Consider the following 14,651-nt stretch of genomic DNA (forward strand, 5'->3'; position numbering starts at 1 on the left):
CTTAGAGTGATTCGGTCTGACTCAGCCGTTTCAACCTTTCACAGTGACGTCTGGGCGAGTCAAGTATCTCGGAATCGTATCGGGAGGGCCCAAGACGATGACGACTCGGCCGAGTCCGAGAGTCTTTGAACCATATTGGGAAGTGAATTGCAAGAATTTACAATTTGAATTGATTGTCGGTGCGAAAAAAGAAGGGAAAATGGATGGATCTCAATGTTGTGTTCGTTTTTTGGAAGCCTGCAGTTGCACAAGGAGTGACTGGAACGCCCAATATACTACTTGTGGGTTTTGAGAAAGTAGAGGTGAAGCAAGGGGAGGCAGAATCAGTCCCAATGTACTACTTGTCATAGGGTCTTCCAGTGAACAACAACTGGAGCATCATTTTGATATTCAGCTGGGGCAAAGGAGTTATGTCTTTCAGAGATGATAATACTTAGATCACAGAAAATGGGACCAATGGCTCTTTTGCATATATGATATTGTAATGAATAAAGAGTTACTGATGAAATCAAGTTGATTTGAAACCACGTATGAATAAAGAGTTACTAATGAAGCATCGATAGCAACTCGAGCACTAGCTGTGCTCAAATGTAAGTATCAAAATTTTCAACTACAATTATGTAGGTTTGCCAAAAAGGATTATCAAATGCAACTGGAGAAATAGGAATGAAGTATCGATAGAAAGTTTTCATCAGCTTTGACTAAAAATTAGGATTATCACTTGTTCAATAGAAAGCATTATCAATTAATCCTACAGTAAAGCTTTCGCTAGAGGAAGGGCTTGAACCTTCGACCTTGTGGTTAACAGCCACACGCTCTAACCAACTGAGCTACTCCAGCAGTGGCAGTACTTGGTAATTACAACTTATATGAATCTGACCTGTGGTTGTTGGCCAGTCCTCTTTCGAGGATGGAGTTATTTGGGGTTATAAGAAGCTTAATTTGGTTGTTTTGATGTAAGTGGATAGCGGATTTTTGGTGAGCGGAATAATTGAACATAGTACAATATCACTACCGACAAGACCAAATCCACGACTATGAAACCTTGAACCAAGTTCTTTAATTCGTAGGGCTAAATCCTCAAAATATTGGCAATTGCTAAAAAAACCAACCAAATGCGGGTCTGCAAAAGCATAGCACCAAACTATACCCGTTGGCGAGATGGGCTCTAGATTTTTTTTTTTTTAAAAAAACTTAATACGATGGGCCCACAAATTTTTTTTTAAGAACCTGTCAAGCCGTTGTGCCATGGTGGCGCGATGATTGACAAGATTTTCCCTTTTTTTTAATTAAGAAAAATTGTGTATTGAAATTTGTGAAATAAGAATTAGGATCGGTAAAATCATTTTAACATGTTAAGGGCAAAGCTATTGTTATCCCGCCACAACCCATCGTGAATAGGTTAAGGACAAAGATAAAGGCAAACAACAAACGAGGCGTTGATATTGTTCTTTTTTCAACAATGTTTTAAACTTCATCCATTTTGACATTGATTTTTGTGTTTAATCCAGTCGCTTTATGATTGAACAACATTAAATATTTTCAAGATTGCAAAGTACGGTATTTTATGAAACCTTACAATACCAGAGAAGGGTACATTAATTTAATAGATAAAAAGGCATAAGTAACTCTATGATCAATTTAATTTTTTTAATCGTTAAATATGAGTATCGTATATCAAATAATGACCTATAAGAGCACATTTACTCTCTGTGCGTTTTATACAAACATTCTTTATTTGTACGAAGATACTATTAATTTTTTTAACACAATTGCATTTTATATAAATTTCTAAATATAAAAAAGTGCAATTCAAGTAGTAATTTTTCTACTTCTATACAATTATAGTTGATTTTGTAAACCCTAAACCGTAATTTGTAAATTGTAAACCCTAAACCATAAACCCTAATTTGATACAACTAAGTGATAGAAGACTATATGAACAAAGTTAATATTAACAAACCGTCACTTTACTAATTTGTAAATCGTACAAATATTTATAATGTGTAAACCCTAAATACTTCTACACTTGGTAAAATGATTTTACCGACCCTAATTCTTATTTTATAAATTTCTATACACAATTTTTCTCAAGAAAAACAAAAAAAAATGCGTACACGACAAGACAGACAAGCACGAAAAATCTTGTCAGCCGTCATGCCATGGTGCGACAGGCATAGTTTGATGACTCGCATTTGGTTGATTTTTTAGAAATTAACAATATTTTGAGGATTTAGCCTACCTAATTGACAATTTTTTTTTGTTATAGATCTAGCGCGACTCTTGTAAACTATAACTCATGTATTTGAAGGCCTTTCTCAAATCTTAAAAATCAAAGAGGCAATCTTTTGTGATTGGTGGTGATGGGTGAGCACCGTTGCATGTTGGCAATGAATCATTTTCTCGTAGTTCAAGCAGAGTTTGATTTACACTTCAAATTGAGGTTCCGGTGAAACATTGGGGAAGATCTGTCACGGAGGTCACATGAGATTAAGGTCTCTCAATTTCTAAAAGTTGAAATACAAGCATATACCTATTGAAAATTGAACCCACTTGTTGTAGTTCTCAAGTCTGAACTACTCTGGCGTTTGTTAACAGAAAAATTAGGAGAATTGATGGTCATGAATTAAATGATTCCATTTCAGTCCAAAATAATTTCCCTCGTGACATTCATCATACTTTGGTAAATTTTCATCCCATTATATGGAGAATCAATTCCTAGTCTAATCTCCGGATTCCGACATGTAATAATTTAGCCAAAATTAATACACAATAAACACTTGTTTTTATTATTTTAATTTTTTTTCTCGAATGAGGGGGCAGGAAATCATTTCCTAGTCTACTCTCCAGATTCCCAAAGTATGTTTGGCAAGACCAGCTACAAATGAACCATTGTCATCCCATACAACCATCCCAACGCCTAAAGAACCACAAGAGTACTGAGTTATTCTACTCCTCAAACAACACAACATTGTCAATTAGAAAATATGGTTTGCCATCCCAATACTAAGAAAAAATGCATGCCACAAATTAAGATCTTTGTCCATCAATCCTTTGTTTTGTTTTGATGATCAACCAGTTAAAATGATGATTTGAACTAATATAGTGCAGATAAAAGGTAGTAAAGGGGCATAGACACATCAATTAGGGGTGTATGGATATTATTGCCCTCACAAATAATACTAGCTTCATTATATCCTTCAAAGGGTATTCATTAACCATATAGACTAAGGATGAATGCCCGGGATCCACGTCGGACGTGGTCGTCCTCCGCTTGGCAAATGGGATAGGCTTGATAGTGACGTGGCGCGAATTGATTGGTTGCCAAGTGTGCTCGTTGCACCTGATCCTTCCTTCAGCCACGGTCTTGCTTCTGTCTCTTTCCTTGGCACTGTTTAGCTTTGCTGTGTTTTTTTGCAGGCGGTTGGTTGAGGTCGTAAGCGACCTCTCTCAGTTTTAGCTTCCTTCACATCCTGAAGCTGCTCCCGCTCGCACATTACTATTTACTTTCCGCTCTTATAGGTCTTTCCACTTGGAAACCCCGTCTTTCCTTGATACTGTTTCTATACTGCGATTTTTTGTAGCCGTTTGGTTGAGGTTGTTAGCACCCTCTCTGCCTGCTCATCAGGCTCCTCTCTACCGGCTCCATCCTGTCACAAATTGATGCTTCTCTCTATCAGCTCCTCTCTACCTTTTTTTCCTTCCTTCCTCTGCCACAAATTGATGTTCTTCCCACTCCAAAATTTATCTTCCCCACACCTCATTTTTCCTCTCACCTCTTCAACCTCCGTCTTTTCTTCCCTTTCTTTTTGCTACTGTTTTGCTTTCTCCACGCTTCTTTTCCCCTCTTTCTCCACACCCTACAGCTACTTCCGCTCAAAAATTACTGTGTCTTTCAAATCCTTACATGTCTTCTCCACTTGCTTTCTCCTCTTGCCTTCAGGATGATTAGGTAGCTGTCATCATGAACCATGTTGTTTCTCCTCGTTGCTTCTCCCCACAATCGGCAATTTGCGCTGCGCCAAGTGACCTCCCCTGCTCTTTTAGTGATCTATTTTTATCTCATTTGCACGTTTCCCCCTTTTCCTCCTCTGCGCCGCCCTCTGCTCGCTCTGCTCGCCGGCTTCTGGTTTGCATTTTCTTTTCCCACCGGCTGTCGTCCATTACAGCTCCAACCAATTAAATCCTCTTGGTTAGAAATAGTTCACCTCCGCTTTTCTCTGCACAGGCACCCCCCCTCCCCTTTGAATTTTTGCTAAACCAGGCTGTATTTCCCTTTTGTTTCTCTTTTTTTCTCCAGTTGCCTTTTATATGCTGCTCTTACACTCTTTCTTTCTTTCCTTTCCCATAATTTATTTATTGTTACTTGTGCCTTTGTACAGCTACTTCTCATTCTATCATAAGGTTTCTTTTCGACATCTTTTTTACTTTCGATTCGTTTTACTTATGCAAACCCGTTCCAGCTGCCTCCTCTAGCTTGTTCTTTTGTTATCCTATGTTTATTACTTCAGGTATTTTCTCTTCTGCTTACTTTCATATCAAGCTAGTGTGTTTTTTTCTATTCTTGTTGTTATTGTTATCGCTTGCTTCTCCATTTCCTTCCCCCTTTTTATTGCTTGAGTTATGCCGTTGGATTACATGCTATGTTTTCTTCCTTTTTATACTCTTAACTTGCACTATGTATTCTTGCGCTCCCTTCTGTTCGTCTTTTTACTGTCTTCTGCGTATTTTCTTACAAAGAAATTTCTTTGTGCTTTCTATTTTGATACCTTTCCAATGCACATTATCCAAGGATGGATAAAAATGCTAAGAGGCATAAGAGGTATGCGGAAATGCCACATAGTCAGAAAGCTGGCCTCCTTCGTCGCCAGCGAGAACGCAACGCTGCAAAAAAGAGAGACACCGCTGTGCCTTCTTCTGTTGAAGCAATTCGGTTTCAGAGGCCTAGCCAAAATAGCCGAGAGTATTTTTTCTAGGACCCCATTAGGTTATACTCAGACTGGTGTTCTTTTGGTTGATGATGTGGATAGTTCCCTGCCGAGTTCGGCCTCTTTAAATGATAATAGGAATGATTTGCTGATTAATCAATCAGAATATGTTGCTTCAGATTCTTGTGTTACATCAACTTGTGTTCCATCGCTACTTTTTCAAGGTATAATTATAATTTGCATGCCCCTCATTTTCTTATTCCCCAGCTTTTTCCCTGCCTCCTTCTATGTCATCTATTTATATTTACTTTCTGTTAGTGGCCTATTGAGAACTCATTTCTTTTGCCTCCTGTTTTGGCCTATCAGACTTTTCTTGTATGGAATACAAATGCGTGTGCATTTCTACTCTATATCAGCCGCCCATTTGTACTCCGTACCAACTATTTTATTCGGGTTTCTTAGTGATGCCCAGTTTGACTGTTATGTCCTTTGACAATTTTTCTGCTATTCACTTTCAGCAGAAACCTTTTATATTCTCAGCTGTCAAAATAATGGATTTGGTATTTGTACAGGTGTCCACTGTGTTTTATTCTGTATCATGCTGAACCCTTCAAGCTTGTCAGTTTTTAGAAAAGATCCTAGCTGTTCAGTGTTTCAAAGAAACCACCTGCCTACTCCTGTTTATAATCATGCCCATTAGCCATATCTGTATACTTCTGTCATAATATTCAGATCTTTCCAGGAAGCAATCTTCAGCATCCGCCTTCCGGATTAGCTCATCTAGAAAGTATTCCGACTCATTCTATTATTCTTCCTGCTGCTCCAAATTGTGAACATTGTGGTGCTAAATGCTTCCCTTCAGAACCTCTTTCTTTTTGTTGCTCTGAGGATGAAATCTTTGTTGTTGCTCCTGCTATGCCTTATGCTCTTAAACGCCTATTCATTGGTAATGATGAGAAATATGAGCACTTTAGGAAGAACTCCCGTACATATGATCGTGGTGCTAGATTGACAAAAAAAAAAAAACAGAAGGGGTTTATACGTTTCGGGTCCAAGGCCAGGTGTATCACTTCTTAGATGGTCTAATCTCTCCATCTGATAAATCATCGGAGCTCGCAAACAGAGTTCAGAATTCTGATAGGCTTTGGCCGACCACTCTCAAGCTGCTGATGACAATCCTGCAAAAAAATCCTTATACCAGATTTTTTAAAGATCTTAGGGATGTTCCAGCCCTTGAAAGCCATACTATAGTTCTTAAGTGTTATCCTGGTCTAGATCAGCGTGTCTTTAATCTTCCTACTACCTCTCAAGTGGCCGCTATATGGACCGAGACAAATGATGAGTTGGTTGAGAAGAGCCCCCACATGCAGGTTTATAGCCATTCAAACGCAAGTTATAGGGTCCAATCATATTATGCATGTTACGATCCGCTTCAATATCCTCTTTTGTTCCTTAGAGGTGAATCTGGTTGGCATCATGGGATCAAGAGGTATACTCAAAAAGGAAAAAATCATATACTTATGACCCGGATGTTCATGTTGATTTCTCTTCTGCCCAGAATCCTTCAGACTTATTCAGCATTGAAGATATAGGCATGTCTATTTCTTATATTTATACATTATTTTCTGACTGACATAGTTTGCTATCTATACGACTACAATTTCAGAAATACCCAATCCCCTATTTCGAATTCTCGTTCAGTCATGTACTTGTCAGCAAAATACTTCATTCTGTTCTGAGCTTTGGATAAGTGCTCCCTGATGCTGCTGACAATTCTAGTTCTTTCCTGCAACATTTGGGCTGCAACAGGTCTCATGGAATCCAAATAAGGTCCCAGTGGTAGAGGAGTTGGTTTGTACCTGAACAAGGTTTCAAATGGCGACATCTCTAAACTAGTGTGATATGTAGAATTATACCACCATTCTGCCATAGGTATCCATTTGCTCCATTGAGATGGAAATTCACAAGTCATGCATCATAGGTATGAGTCAAGGCATTGGTTAAGCCTCTCACTTTGGCCATCTGGCTGTGGATGGTATGAAGAAGTGTAATTAAGTTTAGTTCCTACCAATTTGAACAACTTCTTCCAAAAACAACAAGTGAACACCTTATCTCTATCAGTGATGATAGATTCTGGTAGACCGTGTAGCATGAAGATGTTATCTAAGAAGACCTATGCAACATGTCTTGCTGTGAAGGGATGTGTAAGCAGAGAAAAATGCCCAAACTTAGTAAATCAGTCAATAACTACAAGTATGGTGTCATATCCTTGTGATATTGGAAGCTTTTCAATGAAATCCATGGAGATGTGAGACCAAGCTTGCTCAGGAATTGGAATGGGTTGTAATAATCCAGGATATGGAAGATGTTCAGGTTTCTTAGAGGATCATTTTACAGAAATTAATCCCATCAATTCACTAATCATTTCTAATAACTTTTCGTCCTAACATCTAACAACAGCAGACATAGTAGTCTGCACATTAATGATATTTAATTGTTTGCAATTTCTGAGAAAAGAATTTTTCAGACGAACCATTTGAATCAGTGGCGGAGCCACATACAAGCAATGGAAACATTAGTTCTTAGGCTTAGGAAATTTGGAAAATTTTAAAGTTGCATCTTATTTGACCCTACTATATTTTATCAAATTCTCTTTCTTATATACATTGATTTCGAAAAATTGAAAATTCATAAGTCTTACCATCACAATAATTTTGAATTTATTTCAAATTATCTATGGAAGTTAGTTCAAGAATACATTCATCTAAAATTTTCAAACACAAGGGATGAACTTTCTTGAATGGAATGAGAAAACCAATTCTTCAAATCATTTTTTTTCAAACTTCAAAGTCTTCAAAAACAAGAATTATTCAAGTGGATGGTAAACTTTTTATTTATAATATGAAATTAAGTTATTATGATTTTTATTTATAATAGGGTAAAGATAAATTTTATAAAACAAACTTGTAGAAGATCAAGTTGATGGTGATTTGCAGATTATTTTAAAAAATTCAAGAGGTTCAGTTACTTACATTGAAAAAAAATGCATTTAATAAAATTGATAATGAATTGATTTTGCAATATTTTTTGAAAAAAAGAGAGTACTCATAGGGTATAACTATAACTTGTATATAATGTTAGTAGTTTTTATTTTTTTTAAAAATAAATTTTACTGTACTAAAATTTGACCCATTTACTGTGGGGTCTTAGCTCCGCTGCTAAATTCTAAATAATTGTAATGACAACTTCATGTTCATGTAAAAGTTTTCTCAATTTTTTAAATAACTTGTACTATTGTACAATTCATTGTCTATAGAATTTTGCTGACACTGTTGAAAATATGAAAAGGTTCCTTGCAACGGTTGGGATAAAAACAAACGCAGTTTAAAAGCACCAATAGACAAATGGCGAAGATGGACTCCACGAAATGTTACAGGCTACAGATATTGTTAAAATCCTCAACCCCTTATCCAGCCCCTATTGAGCCTCATTGACATATTTGTGCCATGTGTCCAAATTTATCATCTAAACCTCACATGTGATCTTATCTTTTATTACCTACAACTCCATCACAGAAGCAACTTTTGCAAGATGCTAAAATAAGAAATTATCTTTCCTCTTTCTTTAACATAAAAATTAGACTCGCAATTTTGCTTAGTTTCATTATTCACATGAACTCCATTATTCGGGGAAGGGTTGGGTTGGGTGGTACGGGAGGACGGAATGTAAGTGAGAGGTCTCGGGTTCAAGTCCTACTGCTTACACTAAAAAAAAAATGAACTCCATTATTCACAACTTCATAAAAGATTCCAAATTTTTTTAAAAAAAAATTGATAAAACACAGGAAAAGAAACATATTCTGAGAAATTAGAAAATCATAACACAGGAAAAGAAACATATTCTGAGAAATTAGAAAATCATATATGTTCCCTAGCTGTTGGGGAGAAAAATCTCACACTCACCAAAGAGTTTAATATGCAAGTCAAGAACCCAAATTTGACCAAAAAATTTAAGTTGTTGGGTCTCGACCCCTTACATATTAACCACTTTTTCTCCATCTCTCAAATCAATTTAGGATACAATTCTTTATTTATGAACGTAACATTCTCCCCCTTCATGAGTAACTCTTCACATTGAAAGCAAATTTACAAATTTCTTTTAACCCAAATTTACAAACTTTTTCTTCAACTCCACTTTTAATATTCAACATAAGCCTACTGTAACACCAAAGCTCACCTCATCTCCCAATGATGGATCTATTTTTTTCAACATTCAAACTGAATTCCTGACCTCTGTCAACCCTAATTAAGATTCTCAGCCCCTTTACCCAATCCCCTATTTAGCCTCACTAACATATTTTTGCCACGTGTCCCAGTTTATCACCTAAGCCCTAGGTGATTTTGCATTTTTGCTCTTTCTATAAATTAGACATCCCAGCGCTCTTTTCTATTCCAGAGTTTGGAAAAAAGAACTTTTCTTCAATGGTATTGAATCTACTTTGCATTCTATGACACCAAAATTAGATTAAAAAAACATATTTAAAACAACAAAAATGAAGAATGAAGTATATCCAACATATTGCGATTGTGAAATTGATGGGTGAGGACAAATACTCCCAATAAAAATTACTTTGATCTCGATCTTTTCAAATAGATGAAGGTTTAAGAACCTCCATGAAATCTTGGAGGAGGTAATATTAGGTTCATGAGTAAATAATTGTGTACTACATTGATTTGAAACATGAAGAAAGAGTAGTTAATATATAAGTAAGGGACCTAGACCTAACAGGTTAAACTATTGGATCAAAACTGAGTTTTTGACTTATATATTGGACTCTTTGGAGGGATCTTTCGAGATTTTTCCCTATAACAAAATGGTATCAGAACTTCTGGTACGAGTCTGAGCTATTCATTGGCAAATGAATTCTTTTCAGAGTTGGACCGATGAAATTAGCTTCTTTGATGATGGATCAACGTGTCAAGGTATTTGGCTAGTGGATCAAAGTGTCTGATTGGTGTTAGACCAAGGAGACAAGGGTTGACGGGGGTCCGAAATCCAATTTGATGGCAGGGAGTCCGGTTGATATTAAACCAAGGAATCAAATATTGACATAGTTAAGATCCTCAACCCCGTACCCAGCCCCCCTATTGAGCCTTACTGACATATTTATGCCACATGTCCAAATTTATGATATAAACCTCATATGAGATCTTATCTCCTATTGCCTACAACTCCATCAAGAAGCAACTTTTGCAGGATGCTGAAATGAGAAATTATCTTTCCTCTTTCTTCAACTTTAAATAAGACTTGCAATCTTAAATCCAAGATCAGGAATTTGGGATTAAATACAAGATCTATGGTTGTTAATTTCATTCATACTGACTGCTAGAAATAGCCTCAAGGAAGGAGACTTTATTCGCTTGTCTAGGAATTCAAGAAAGCAATTCCTATCACCTTATTGCAGAACATACATAGAAAGGACCATGTGTGGTGGGTAAGCTCATCAACAGGTATGTTCTCTGTCAAATCTGCAATGAGGAAGATATTCCCTCCTTGTAAAATTGTGAATCGGCACAAAATGGTCTAGGAGAAGGGATATGTCCCGAAACATACTGTCACTCTATGGTTGGTAGCAATGTTTTGAAAATCGGACCGGACCGGCCGGTTCGACCGGTTGAACCGCGAACCAGCCATGGCACCGGTCCGGTTCTATGCTTTGGTTGACTTTGCCTGTCAAACCGGTCAAAACCGTGAAAACCGGTGAACCGGATTGAACCGGTTTTTGAGTTTTCCTTTTTTTTTTTTTTTACTTTTTGCAAAATGCTTCTATCAAGATTCGAACTCAAAACCTTTGCAATAGAAGACCAATGTAGTAACCATTCCACCATCACATCTTATTTGCTTTTTTTGATAACTTATTTATATAAAACAAACATCTATATTTTATTTTTCCATTTTTCTTACAAAATCTCATCCTCTCATGACTCTTTCTTTTTAATCTTCAACTCTTTCTTTCTCTCTCATCTTTTCTTTTGTCACTCCATTTTTAATCAAACCTCATTAGTTTTAATTTATTGATGTTTTCTTCTATCTTTTAATTTTGTTTTTGCCCATTAAATTGGAAAAAGTTTAAAAAGAATTATTTTTCTTTAACCCAAATTATTTAATGCCACAACCACTCACTTTTATCTCATTTTTTGTTTCTTATCAAGTGTGCATTTCTATTTTCAATTCTCTTAACTTCTTTCGAACTCCAAACTTTCTTTTTTGAATTACAATCTTTAAATCTCAAAGACGTAAATTAAAATTTAAGTTCACAATGTCAAATTCTCATAGATGTGAATTTTGTATAATTTCAAAATATTGTGATATTTTTGGGTTGCATTTAACATTTTTTTTGTAGATATAATTGAAATTGAGATGAAATTTATTTGTTTTAACTTATAATTTAAAATTTTTATTTTTGAAAATCCAAATTATTCAAAAATAGTGAACTTTTCATCATATAAAGTTTTAAATTAGTCCATTGCATGTCTTATTTTGTCCATATATATATTTATATAAATTATTTTTAAAAAAATTCATTGAACCGAGGTTAAACCGGTCCGACCGGTAAACTTCGACCCTTTCAACCTCACGGTTCAATTGACGGTCCGGATTTTTTAAAACATTGGTTGGTAGTACAAGGAAAGCTTGTGGCAAAAGATAGGCTGAGAAAATGGGGACTGTAGAATGTTGATCCCACTTGTGTACTTTGTAGTAGAGTTGAATCAATTGACCATTTATTTTTTAAATGTACTTTTGCAAAGGCAGTTTGGCAAAAAGTACAAAAAAAATGTATTATTTTTTTGTTAGAGAGTGCACATCCTAAAGTTTTTTGTTAGAGAAATTTATTATTCTTCTTAGAAATAAAATTTTAAATAAAGAAAACTAATTTGGAATAAAGAAGAGGAGAGAAAAAAAGGGAAAAAAATTATACAGTAGAGATACTCACAGGGGTTAAGTGTAGGGCTGTCAACGGGCCGGGTCCGGGCCGGAATTCATTATTCCGGACCCGGACCCGAATTACTATGCCGGATCCGGATCCGACCCGTTTACCCGACGGGTCTTTTATTCTATGTTCCGGATCCGGCGGGTCCGGATCCGGATCCGGGTCTACCCGAACAAATTTACCAAAATTTATAATTTCTAATAAAAATGAGAAAAAAATATATTTGTAAACTAATTTCTAACTAATGCAAAGAAAAAACCAAATAAGAAAAGAAATCAAATTAACTTTATTAAAATACATCACCCTAATCAAATTATATTGATAAATATATTTTTTTTTAATTATTAATTCATTTATATCCGGATCCGGGTCTAATACGGGTCGGAATACTATATTCCGTATCCGACCCGTTTTTTTGTTTGACAAAACGGATCCGGATCCGGATCCGGGAAACGGAATTAAATCCCTACCCATACCCGCAATAATTTCACGGATCCGGGTCTAGACCCGACCCGTTGACAGGCCTAGTTAAGTGACACAGAACAAATATTAGAGAGTAAAATGAGAATCAGGATATACTTTAAGAAAGTCATTTACAATTAACCCATATAAAAATGGGCTAATTACTCAGAATATCGTTGTAAAAAGAAAAGTTGGACGTTTATGGCTCTGACAAAGGGTGCTGCAAATCTATGGCTACCGGGTTGTGTCAGCCCGGCAACCAAAAAGGCAAATTTACTGTTTTTTTAAGCTCTGACACAGTCGGGCGGCGGAAAATTTTTTTTTTTTACAAAGTCCCTGGCTGCCGGGCGGCAGCCAGGGACTTCATAAAAAAAATCTGCACAAAACCCGCTAGATCGATTCTTAAGGGAAAAGGGGTTGAAAATATTCAATTACTACTTACTACTACTAGTATTTCATCCATTGATTTTATCTCTCTAATATTTCAGCACCTTTCCATATAGTGAATTGCTCTACTAGCTGGTGAAGGCACCGGTTTTCCCTGGCCAAGTTTGCGTTCTCATTCGCCAGTCTTGATTTTTCAGCACCACCATAAACTAATTATCAACTTTATTTCACCATCACCATAATTATCAACTAACTTGCATAATAAAGTGAATTGCATTAAACTAATATCACTAATTTTGAAATTAAGCTATGCTAATTACATTAATTTTATGTATTTAATTTATTAAATGCAGCTAGTATTTCAAATACTTAAATTGCCCTGACTAAATGGCTATCTTAATCAAAACTCAATATATGCCTCATCAAATACATCTAAATTCATTTAATCGAACCTCTTAAAATTAATTCATTCAACTAATTAAATCACTAAACTAATTAAACTAATCATATACTAAATAACATAAACTAATTATCAACTAACTTGCGTAATAAAGTAAATTGCATTAAACAAATAACACTAATTTCGTTAATTAAGTTGTGCTAATTACATCAATTTTATGTATTGAATTTATTAAATATGCCAATTTTAACCGATCAATTGCAATTAAACAATTGCAATTAGAATAACGGATCAATTGCAATTAAAAAAATTTAATTGCAAAGCACTGGGATTTCCTTTGTTTTTGGGTTATTGAAGTTGGCAAGAAGATTTGGGATGAACATAGTAATAGCGGATTTCCTTGTCAGCCCAGCAGCCAGGGACTTTATAAAAAAAAAAATTTCCGCTGCCAGCGGTGTCAGAGCTTAAAAAAAAAAAAATTTGCCTTTTTGGTTGCATAGCCATAGATTTGCAGCACCCCTTGTTAGAGCCATACACGTCCGACTTTTCTTTTTTACAACGATATTCTAGTAATTAGCCATAAAAATGGTACCATTTGTATTTTGCAAAGTTTGAATTGAAACCAAACACAATTTGGAGCACCTACAAATACATGGGCCAGCCTATACATAAAAGGGCTAAGATGGGCTCCGTCTGTCTTTTCCATTGGGTTAAGACGGGGGCTTCTATTGGTAAGGAAGAACTCATGAAAAATGTGACAGGCAATGGAGAGACAGCCCAAGTGTAATCTCAAGGAAGCCACAAATATCTTCCATTGATAGCATCTTGACCCCATTCAAATTTTGGGCCAATTTGCCCCATATTTCTAACAAAACCCACGTTTGATAGGCAATCACATTTCGCTCTTAAGAAGCATAGCTGCGATAGCGTTGTTGAAATGCTAATATTGTCCATATTTAAGTACTTAATATAAGACAGGCTAACCACTTTACAAGATTCATGTTTATATTAGGGTAAAAAAACAAAAAAAAATTCCCTGTGGTAAGTTTAATACACAAAAAAGCTCCCTATGGTTTCAAAATATACAATATGATACCTCATGCTTTGAATTAAATTGTAAATGTGACGGAATCCGTTAAACTTAACAGAAATTACTTATTGGAACCTAAAAAAATTTTTATACCTAATTTTTATCAAATACACATATTCTACCCCTTAACCCTCAATTCTCTCAATTTAGAGAATAAAACAAATAATTTTTTTGAGTTGTCTTTTGCTTAATTATATCAAGGCATTTTGGTAATTTTGTCAATTTCCGTTAAGTTTAACGGATTCCATCACCTTTACAATTTAGTTCAAAGCATGAGGGGTTGTATTGTATATTTTGAAACCATGGAAGACTTTTTTGTGTATTAGGTTTACCACAGGGGTTTTTTTTTTGTTTTTTACCCTTTATATTATAAATTTTGCATAGGGATTTATA

At 35.6% G+C, this 14,651-nt stretch overlaps 1 non-coding gene across 1 annotated transcript; it reads right to left on the reverse strand.

Annotated features, from left to right (window-relative positions):
- Positions 1-766: 766 nt before the first annotated feature.
- On the reverse strand, positions 767-840 carry TRNAN-GUU. The gene has a single exon. It is a non-coding gene; the product is annotated as a tRNA-Asn (tRNA).
- Between the last annotated feature and the right edge of the window lie 13,811 nt (positions 841-14,651).

Source organism: Coffea eugenioides, chromosome 4 (genome assembly GCF_003713205.1).
Source record: "Coffea eugenioides isolate CCC68of chromosome 4, Ceug_1.0, whole genome shotgun sequence".
Lineage (NCBI taxonomy): Eukaryota > Viridiplantae > Streptophyta > Magnoliopsida > Gentianales > Rubiaceae > Coffea > Coffea eugenioides.